This window comes from Manacus vitellinus, unplaced genomic scaffold, assembly GCF_001715985.3.
Source record: "Manacus vitellinus isolate BGI_N305 unplaced genomic scaffold, ASM171598v3 scaffold_2_pilon, whole genome shotgun sequence".
Classification (NCBI taxonomy): Eukaryota; Metazoa; Chordata; class Aves; order Passeriformes; family Pipridae; genus Manacus; species Manacus vitellinus.
The window spans coordinates 29,080,475-29,091,146 of record NW_021940208.1 but is presented as its reverse complement, the minus strand read 5'-3'; the positions used below and the strand labels follow the sequence as shown (position 1 = coordinate 29,091,146).

General features: G+C 39.5%; 1 protein-coding gene across 3 annotated transcripts in view; it reads left to right on the top strand.

The window, feature by feature from the left end:
• The first annotated feature begins 287 nt into the window (after window positions 1-287).
• ENOX1 (ecto-NOX disulfide-thiol exchanger 1) overlaps window positions 288-10,672 on the top strand; it is a 285,209-nt gene continuing 274,824 nt past the window's right edge. For all 3 annotated transcript variants that reach the window (XM_018071491.1, XM_008934599.3, XM_018071490.1), the window contains exon 1: window positions 288-362. The gene's annotated coding sequence lies outside the window, so the exon portion shown is untranslated. The remainder of the gene's footprint in view (window positions 363-10,672) is intronic.

Here is a 10,672-nt window from a genome sequence, read left to right as displayed (position 1 = left end):
GCCAATTGAAAATTTGATTTTTTTTTCAGTTTTCTACTTATTTTGAACTTGTGTGTAGAAGTTGCTTAAGAATCTATACAATATTATATACTTTAAATACACTGTAAATTATCATACCATCATTGTTATCACCCAGAACATTTCTGAGGTGATGCACAACTTCAGAAGTACTAGTTCAGAGATTCATTTCTAAATAGAAATTTTGAACAATATTTTTTAAAATTTTATATACTTAAGCCATATACTTTTAATGACTTTAAATATATATATATATAATCTGTTTTTCAGATCTTGGATTCTGAACTTGAAGCCATTCTTGATTATGTGCTTCTTGAAACTTGGAAAGTATCTGCAATAAATAGGTAAGTGTAATGGATACATTCATGTTTGATGATTGGGAGTGTGTGAGTTTTGTTGACAGTTTAATGCTGAACTTCTTAAAGCTCTTGATAGATCTCAGTTGCCATGAATAGGAAAGAATGATGGATCTTTGTAGGCTGAATTCTCAATAGCACAAATGGTTTTCGTAGGGCAGAAATTCAGAAGGGTCTGATGTTCACAGTTACTCAGAAATAAATGTGTAGCCAAACCCACAAATAATTTCAGATGAGCAAAAAGCTGAGTCTCTATGAGCAGGTAGAAGTTTTGAAGGTAAAATCAGTGAGTCAGAAGAAGTAGCTCTAGTCTTGATCCCTCCATGCTTGAGGCTGTGCTTCTTCTAGCTTTACGTCTGTGTTTGCTTTGGTTTTCTTTGCAAGTGCTGAAGGTAGTAAAGGTACGAATGCAACTAAATCCTGGGAAGAAGGTGGCCATAAAGGTTGAAAACTTGGGTACATTGAAGTTCCTGGAAATTTTCTCAGGTGTTTCAGTGAAACTCGTATCTCACGTCAGTCATGACAGAAAATATTCAGGCAATTTCAGAAATACATTCTAGCATATAGCAAAGCAATTTTTAGGTGATGTAATTTTTAAAAGTCGGATCACAGTTTATAGTACTTGAAATTCTGCTGAGCTCCTAGCAATGGAGAAAGATAAATGAGAGAAGATTTAGAAATTTTTCTTGTTTCCAAAGAGTTTATAGACCTAGACAATTTTTTTTGAGTCTCAGCTCAAAGGAGTAAAATGTTTCTTGAATACATGAATGTAACAGTTGAACTTACCTTGATCGGTATGAGAAACTTTGAAGAGATTTACAGCTGGGAAGAGGTTGAATTCTTACGAATAAAATCCAGAAGCAGTTTTCAGTGTAGAGGACTCTTCCACAGAAATGTTTTTTTGCAGCAAGTCGCTTATTCTGTAAGAATTTGAAAGCAGCATATCTTCATAGTGTGCTTCACTTGTAGGTCCCACGATATCTGGCAAAAGCTGGAGAAGAGCCATTGTCTCAGTTTTATGTATGGGGTCAGGTACCTGCCTGGATTACTTAATGCCCTACTACTAGATCTCTTTGATGTTCAGACCTGTGTTCAGGCCTGTTAGAGGATTCTACATCTAATCATTCTTTCTGAGTGTGTGCAAAAGGTCTCAGTGTTTCCGATGTTTGCGTTTTCCTAATATTTCTCATATCTATTGATATGCCCTTACTACTCTACTTTTAATCTATTCCCCTTTGTGGTACATTTCTTTGGTTTCATTTGTTCTGCTTTGTTTTCTCCTTTGCTTCTTTATTTTGCTTTTCCATGTTTTTTGCTTTTTCCTCTTCTTAATTCATTTGCAGTCTCTGGAGATGGGCAACAGTGAGACCTTACACAAGGAAGAGCTTTAGAAAAAAACAATCATAGCAGAATGAGCTTCCCTTTTAGTGCTTCTCTAGAGAGCCTGCTGTAAAAGGCAACTTGCTGCCATTCCTGTAAATTTTCTTTTGCAGCCAGCTCTGCTGGGTGTCCCCTTTGTGCCCTGTGAACATCTGTGTTGCAGCTTATGTCTGAACCCAACTGGAGAACAAATGTGTGAACCTGCTTCTTATTTTGAGCTGGAAGCTGCTGCTATTAGTAGGGCACGTGGCCTTGATTCACCTGTGACTTCTTAATCCCCAGCTGGGAGCAAACCAGACGTCTGGCTGCTCTCCTCCCACCAGCCATGCCCTTGTCCGTAGAGTAGCGCATTTCCCCGCTTTCCTCAAGACACTGCCCAGTGCCTGTCAGTTGTCAGCATTCGTTTCCTCCCTGAATTTTTCACAAGATGTCATGCAGAAAGGAAGAAAGGAGTAAGCACTGTAGGACTTTTGTGGCATGGCTTACTTTCCGTTGCTTCTGGAAACTTTGCCCTGCATGCACACAGTCATGCAGGCACCACCCTTCTGCATAAGGAAGAAATCTTGAAGCGCTGAAGTATTCTGGCTCAAGGGATATTAGAGCAGAAGAAGCAGCTTCATTTCCCAGGCTGTGCATAGGGTTTCAGGAAAAGTTGCAATGGTTCTGTGCCAGTTTTGGACACAGGGCAAGACAGCTCACTGAGCATAAATTAGGAACTTAACCTCAAACAGACTTGCTTTAAGCAACTTTTTACTTTAAAAGGAAAAAAAAAAGGGTGACAAAAGAGAAAGTGCTATCCCACTTGGGTGTGCTCAGGAGTGTTTGAAGTGCGTAGGTGATGAACTGCAGTCTTTGTGGCATATGTGTGTCTCCGAGAGAAAAACAAAATCTGTTGTGTCAAGTTGGCTCCAGCTTATGCTCGAAGGGCTTTTGTGACAAGCCTGGAAGGTGCAGAAACTTTTGTGAAAAATCAGGTGTGATAGCAGAGAGCAACTGTAACACTGGGGGGGAGGAAGCTGGAGTATTTGAGGTCGGTCTAAGTCGGCAGCTATCAGTGGGCAAAGGAGCACAGCTGATTTAGCAAGAGCATGCACCAATTCAAGAACTTTCCTCAGATGTTTGGCTTGGAAGGACTCAGAATTAGCAAACCTTCCTGTCTGACATTAGCTGAAAAGGCTACTGGACAACTTTGTTTTCCTTCCTTTTCAGTAAATGGTAGAAAGGTATGTGAGTTTCAGAGCTTTTCAAGCCAGGTTAGAAAAAGTTGACCCCTTTCTTTCCAAAAGTAACCATCAAGGCAGTCCCAATTCAGCCCAGACATCTCTGCATGCGTGAATCCTGCGCAGGCAGTGGTCTCCCTTGTTCGTTTGTGTATGCACTTGTTACTGAGGGAAGGGTTGGTCTGGCTGATTGTACGGCTGCAAGCACTAAACAGCTAAAATTTCTAAACAAAAAATCTGGTCGTCTTTAAACGTTGGCAGACAGATATCTGTCTTCCATCTGCAGCAGACTATGCCAAACTGCAGAAGAACTGCGAAGTTTGTGTTCTGGAACCTTGGAGGAATAACTGGCATGCTCTAACTTTTTTTTAAACTACACCCAAATCTGAAACATTAAACACAGAAAGTAATGTTAAATGGTGACAAACAGCCAAAACCTGGAAGTTCAGTTGGAAGGCTTGTGCCTCCTCTGTCCATGGAACAAAGCCTTGTCACAGGGCATGGAGCTCTTCAGCACTGCTGCAAGGGCATTGCTGTCAATTGACAGCAGGCAGTAGTCACCTATTGTGGAGGCAGTCCCTTGATTGTCCTCTGCAGTTGGGTCACCCAGTATGTTGCATGACCTGATGTAGGGGCCAGGAAGGTGGCTGGTAGTCTTGTAGATGTGTACGACTCACAAGACCCCTCCAGAAGTGCAGAGTGACTTACACCATGTTGAGAAGTGACACCTGGAAGGAGGATACTGGATACATATTCTATACCAACTAAGCAAAATAGTCTTCCTTAAAGAAAAAGAGCGTATTCTGATCAGACAGAGAACTTATAGGTACCGACTGAATTGTCTGCATTCTGAATTGAGCTTTATTGAAAAACATAAATATTTTACCTCTTCAGAAACACTTTCAAACTGCCTTTGTGCTTAGTATTGTTACCAGGAAAAAGTCATGCATGGATCTTCTTCTATTCTGTAACCAGTTGGCTTGGTTTATAAACAAATACTGGGACAGGAACTCCAATAAAATGAACTCCCTTCCCTTTTTATTCCCCTTGTGAGATAGACAAAAAATGCGAGGATAAGAAAATAAATAACGGTTTACTAACAAGGAAAACCAGCAGCACCACAAGGATATAAGGGAAATGGCTTACCCACAGAAAAGGGAGTTCTCTGCTTCACGTGGTCCTCCGGGAACAAAGGGGAAAAAGAATGGCAGAGGGTCCTCCCTGCCACCACCCCCCGTTTGCCCAACAAAACAAAAGAAAAGAATGGGAGAACAGGGGCAAACCCAAAAACCCAGGAAAATTGCACTGCTCACAAGGAGCCACACTACCAAACTGGCCGCTACACGCCACCCGGTTAGTTCTGGTTTTAACTGCAGTGGTGGTGCCAGTTTGGAATCTCTTTGTTCCCTGCCATGTGTTGTCCCGCTTGGCTTGGCTGGGCTGTAGGCGGTAGCGATTCATTTCACTTTCGATTTCTCTGATTCAGTGGTCCCAGCACTGGCAGGGGTTCTGGCACAGGCAGTGGTTGTGTGTGGGGAGTGGGTGGTGGCAGTGCTCCAGTGGCTGTCCTGGGCAGACCGTGGGGGTGAGGCAGCATCTCCCGGCTTTGCTGCTGTCCCTGCAAGGCAGGGACGGTTTCCATCGGTGGTTGAGACCTCGGAACAACTTTTACATGTGGCAAAAACCTGCCCCTTCCAATTCTCTGTGCTGAGCGGGGTGCCCCCCTGCTTCAGATGACATAATGGTATGAATATTCATCACTATAACTCTCTTCCCTGACTTGTAACCATAACACCAGTAGGGAAGGACTCCTCCCTTATCGTTCCACTATTTCACAAAAAAGTCTCTCCAGACACTGCTGGCTCATGTTCAGAAGCTGTCAACCAGCACCCCGAAGTCCTTTTCCATCAGGCAGCTTTCCAGCCACTCTTCCCCAGCCTGTAGCACTGCATGGAGTTGTTGTGACACAAGTGCAAGGACCCAGCACTTGGCCTTGTTGAACCTAATGCAATTGTCCATGGCCTATTGATCCAGCCTGTCTGGATCTCTCGGCAGAGCCTTCATCTCCTCCAGCAGATCAACACTCCCACCAAACTTGGTATCCTCTGCAAACCGACTGAGGGTGCACTCAATCCCCTCATCCAGACCATTGGTAATGATATTAAACAGAATTGTTTTAGTTAATTAAACTGAGTTGTTTTGTCTGTTCTTGCTCTTACTTGAGGCTGCATCCAAAAAGGACAGTATTGCTCTCAGTGAGCTTTGAATCAGCCACATGGAGCATGGGAAATAAAGCAGGACTGTACATCAGTCAGTATGAACTCAGAAGTAGCAATTTGGTTTGATTTGGGAAAGTGTCAGCTTTTAGCAATTCCCTGTTCATTTTTAATTTGTTTCCCTATCTAGGCACTGTGTTGTATTTAGTTATATGGACCTCGGCTGTTGTCCCTTGTATTTATCAAAGTTACACTAAGTTACGCGTTAAAGCTATTTCACTTTTCTGAATTGGCGTGTTGTTGCAACTGTTTGTCTCACTTTGCAGAGCTAGGAAGTATTTACCTGTGTGTAAATGTGTATTTACAAGGATGCCACTTTGATACCTGGGAACCTGGGAGCAGCTTCTTCTAATTAAATGGACCGGCCTTGGCTGAGTCAAGCTGCTGAACATGGTGTGTAACACATGGTGTTATTAGTTGAGGATGTCAATAACATGTTACACAACTGTCAGGCTTAAAAAATAAAGCTCTAATAAGGAGCTTTGAAAAGGTCTTGTTTAAGATTTGTTACTGTTTATAATACCAGTTTGAACACAAGTTTAAGCTCAAGGGCAAGAAAATGAAGGAAAATGGAGGCACTTTTTCTGCTTAAATGGATTAATGAATTTGAATATGGAAGAAAGCAGCGGTCCCCTTATAATGTGTGTTTTGTCCATGTTGCATTAGTCGCCTAGCTGGCTGTTGTCTGCAGGGATCTTTTCTGTAGATCTCCTGAGCCTCCATGGCAGAGTCACTGCCTGTCACTACATCTCCTGCATGCATGGGGTGAAGACAGTAAATGTCCAAGTGGGATTTTTAGTTTGAACACTTAAGAAACCAATGCCAACAGTGAAGAAATGGATACCACCTACTGTTGATCCTGTTATGCTTTTTTCCTGCATTTGCTTGAGGAAAGTGTTTCCAAATTGGAGAGGCAGATGCACACTCATGTGGTGCTCTCTGTATAGACACTAATAGTGCCTTCTGCTTCCCATCTCTGTGCATCCCAACAATGTGTATCCCTATTCACGATGCAATGGTTGGGTCTGTAATCCTACAGACACATTAAGTGTGTGATAGCCAAATGTAGCAACACGTGAACAAAGTATCCTTATTTTGTCAAGACAAACTACCCAGCATAAAGTATCATAAATTGATCCCATGAGGACAGACCTAGATAATAAACTGTAGTGCTTTGAATATATGTGTATTATAATTGTACTGAACAATTTACAACAATTTGTATTGTATTACAGCTGACAAAGTATTTTACCTTCTAGTAACTAACTAACACAAATAGTGTTGATATTTTCCCCATATTTATAATTTCATTAATTGCTTTGTGTATTAATAACAGTTCAGTGTCAGAGCCTGAGCTGTAGCTGCCAGTAATCCACAAGCAACTTGTTTGCATATTCAGAATATGAAACTGAAGAGTAATTGCCCTTTTCGCAAGTGCGTATCTTCACAGCTTAAATTTTACATAGGAAAGCCCACTGTGTTACCTAAATATTGTCATGTTCAATATCAAAACAAGTGCTAATAGAATGTCTTTCAGAAATGAAGAAAAACTTTGTGCTAATAGATCAGAAGGCATATGATGAAAAATAAATGAATAGCTCAAATTAGCTAGGAATTGTTACTTCGAAATAAAGCTAAGTTTTGAAAAAAAAGATGTTTCCTGCCTTTGAAAGTGGCATTTTTCAGAGCCGAAGCTGGAACATGCAGTACAATTTTTTGTTTTGTAATGGGATTTAATTGGACTAAGGAACACTAAGAAGCATTTGAGGATTGACTGATTTTTTCAAACAGGAGCTGGTTTTTTTTGAAAGTTTCTTTAGAAATAGACTTTCTGCATTGGTATCTTGTATACTTTAGCTTTTTTATTCTTAGAAACAAAGCAAATTAATATTTCAGCATAAATCTGTCTAAAACTTCAGTCGAAGAAAGTATACTCTTCAGCTTCTTGGGTTATTTATTTATTTATTTATTTATTTATTTATTTATATTTTTAATTTTTTTTTCTATAGGTATGATACTTTATTTGTGGTGAATTCCTTGCTACTGAAGGACAGTATTTAATGTAGTTGATGGTTTTGAAATTTTGCAAACCACTGGCATTTCAGAGGGCTGCAGAGTGAAGCCTCAGTTCCATCTTAATATTGCAGATGTACACTGAATTATCCAGGGAAGAGCAAAGGTTGATTAAATTCACAAAATAAGGTGATTCATAGTTTTCTAAATATGTCACTCAACCTATAATTAACTCAACTATTTACCAGTCACATACATGCTAATGAATCCCACCAATCTCAGTTGACCTTCTGTGATGAACTTTGCTGCCACGTAATATTATTTCCTCTGTATTTTCACTAAAAAGAGTGATTGTAACATTTCTCATGTGCAAAGCAAAAATGATTGAGGATTTTATTATTTTTTTAGTATCTGCAATTCTGGGGTGCTAGTAAATTAATTACATTTAATTAGTAAGGCTGTAAAAAATGCCATTCCTTTTTGTGAAAGTGTTTCCTAAAGTTTAATCCCCCAGAGATTTCGTGTATGATAGTGATGAAAGTGGCTGCTTTTAAGTCAGCATCAATGATACAATTTTAGAAATAAAGTTGAGTTTATCTTTTCATGCAAAATGTGACGAAATTATAAAGCTTTAAGACTGATATGGTAAATATGATTTATTATTATTTCTAAAGTTAGAATCACCTTGAAATTGCATTTTTAGCTGTGTGTTACCAGTAGCTATAAGAAATTTAGCCAGAACCATAAATGAGTTTATCTACTTGCCTACTAAATACAGAAATATATTATTTAAATAAAAATGTGGTTATTCTGAATTTGTACTTGAGTTACAGGTAAATTTCCAAAAGGTTGCCCTGGATTATGAAGTAGTATCACTCTTTCCAAGGTTTTTGCCTCAAAGCTTTACAGGATCCTGGAAGAAAATCAACATTGATCCATAAAATAGACATCACTGTAGCATTCACGTGTGTAGGGTACAACAGCTGAAAAGATTTCTGGCCTTCGGTTATTTCTGTCAGGAAAATGGAGATAGATAAAGATACAGATATATAATATTTAAAGCTGCTGGGCAGTGGTAGGCTGTTTGCAGACAGCTGCATTTTCAGCTAGAATGGTTAAGTGGCTAATTAAGTGGACAAGTCAGGTCTCAGCATGCCCTTAGGGAGAAGACTGCTGTGTCTCAGCTTCCTATGAAAGTTCTGGGAAAGACAGGTTTGAAGCTGCAGCAATCTCATTGTGAGATGTGGTGCTGGTTATGAGATGGGCTTGCTAGAACCCATTTTACAGGACTTTACTCAGTGGCTACTACCCACAGAGAAACATAAAAGGTTAAAAAACACTGAAAAATTTTGAAAACTGAATTTAAAGCATCACCTTCAATTGAATTTCTTTCTGGGTTATTATAAATTGTTACTGAATTTGTTTAGAAGGCTGTTTACTTGATGTTTTTGTGGGTTTTTAAAAATAATTTCCATGATTTTCTTACTTGATTCATGCAGTGACATCATCTATGGTGACCGAACAGTTGTTTCCGTGGTGACAAATTGCAGTGTTACAAGCATGCTTGTATGAATCAGGTAAGAACAGCTCCACTATAAATGGAGAAAATTTGCTTGCAAAAATAACTCAGAAGTATTTGGTAAAAGTTTGCTGGAGAATGGCTTGGAAATAAAAAATTATTTTAACATAGGTGAGTCTTCAATACATCCAAAGACTTCAGCATGGCTAATTTTATAGTGAAACCCAAAGGGATCTGTCTACATCTGGTAACAGCAACCACCTGGAGAATGCTTAAAATAGCTATATAACTCCATGGTAAGAGTGAATTAATTTAACTGCAATTAAAAAAAAAAAAGCTTCTTCTTGCTCACCCTCTAAAATATGACAACCAGCATCACAGCTCATTGTGATTAAGGTCTCCTTAATAAATTTCACCCTAAAAGAATTTTGAGTACTTCTGTTATGTCACAGATTCAGTTCTGATTCCACACTGGTACAAGCCAGGAGTTCCACCACTGAAGATGATCAAGTTGCATCAGGCTTATGTAAATACAGATGAAATGTGGCTTGTGTACTTTATATGGAAAAAGGAATATATGTCCAAATTTACAATGCCCCAAATGATACTGTTATATGGTATACTGTATTATCATGGATTTAAACATATTTTGGGGTACATGGTAATTATGGCAAAAAGACCCTGGATATGTATAGTGACAATATGAATTAATTCCACTCCTGTCATGACAATTCTCAGTGGGAATATTGTGCCTTGCCTGGGCTCAGAAGTTACTTCCAATAAGTATGGAAATAATGGCTCACAGTGCTGCAAATGTTAGGAGATCTCAAGGGAAATCTCATCAGATTATGTGATAGGTCTGAAATTAATTCATGTCCCAACTGTATTTACACAACATGCAGTTGTCTCTCTGATGGCTTATAAGGAAAGGTAAATGCTACCATCCTAAATCAGTGAGGAGACTTGCTGCAATATGCTCTCTTGGTAGAGACTAGATTTTTTTCTGAGTTGTACGGAAAGTACAGGCAACTTGGCAAATAGTTATATAACTTTCTTACACTGCAACTGGTAAGTAAGTAAGTCTGGTCTGTAACCTCATTATGCCACATCATCATCTTTCTTGCACTTCTCCTTGCCTCCAGTTCAGCAGACATTTTTACATTATCCTTTTGAAAATCTTAAAGGGAAAAAAATGTTCAGAACTTCTTGCTTCTACTGTGGGTAGGACCCAGCTATAGATTGATCCATTCACCCATCCACCTGTCATTCCTAGATTGCTCTTTGATGACGGCTTCTTTATTACAGTGTTCTGACCTCTTTGCAGGCTGCTTTGGGATTGTGCCAGGCTTTGTCTGGGCAGGTGTGCAGAGTTGTGTCATGTTTGGCCAAAAATTGTCTTCTCACTTTCCCAAAAGAGCAAGGCATTATCATCCATGGAAGAATGTACGCTCCACCATACTTGTAAGTTGTGAATATCTCAGGAAGAATATGACAAATTTGCCAGCCCATGGGTTGAGTTTCTTGAATCCTGCCTGTTCTGGAGGGCATAAGCTAAAAGCTCAAATATGAATCCCTACAAGATCTGAAGCATGCAGAAAATTCGTTCTGTGTTCAAGAACTCTTTAAAGGACTAGAAGAGGAATGGTCTTCAGAGATCTACTTCTACCCTAAAGTTTGAATACCAGTGCGAAGTATTTTTGGAGGCTCAGGGCAAAAGGGAAGTTAGCACAATATGAGATGTACAAGGGCTGCTAGCCTGGACTAGACCTTTACTTTTTTTAAAGCACAGTGACTTTTGACATTGCTTTTGAGAATGTGGAAATAAAATGTGGAGAAGAGACTGTGCATATCTGCAGCTTCTCTCTTCTCTCACTGATTTAGCTTCATTTG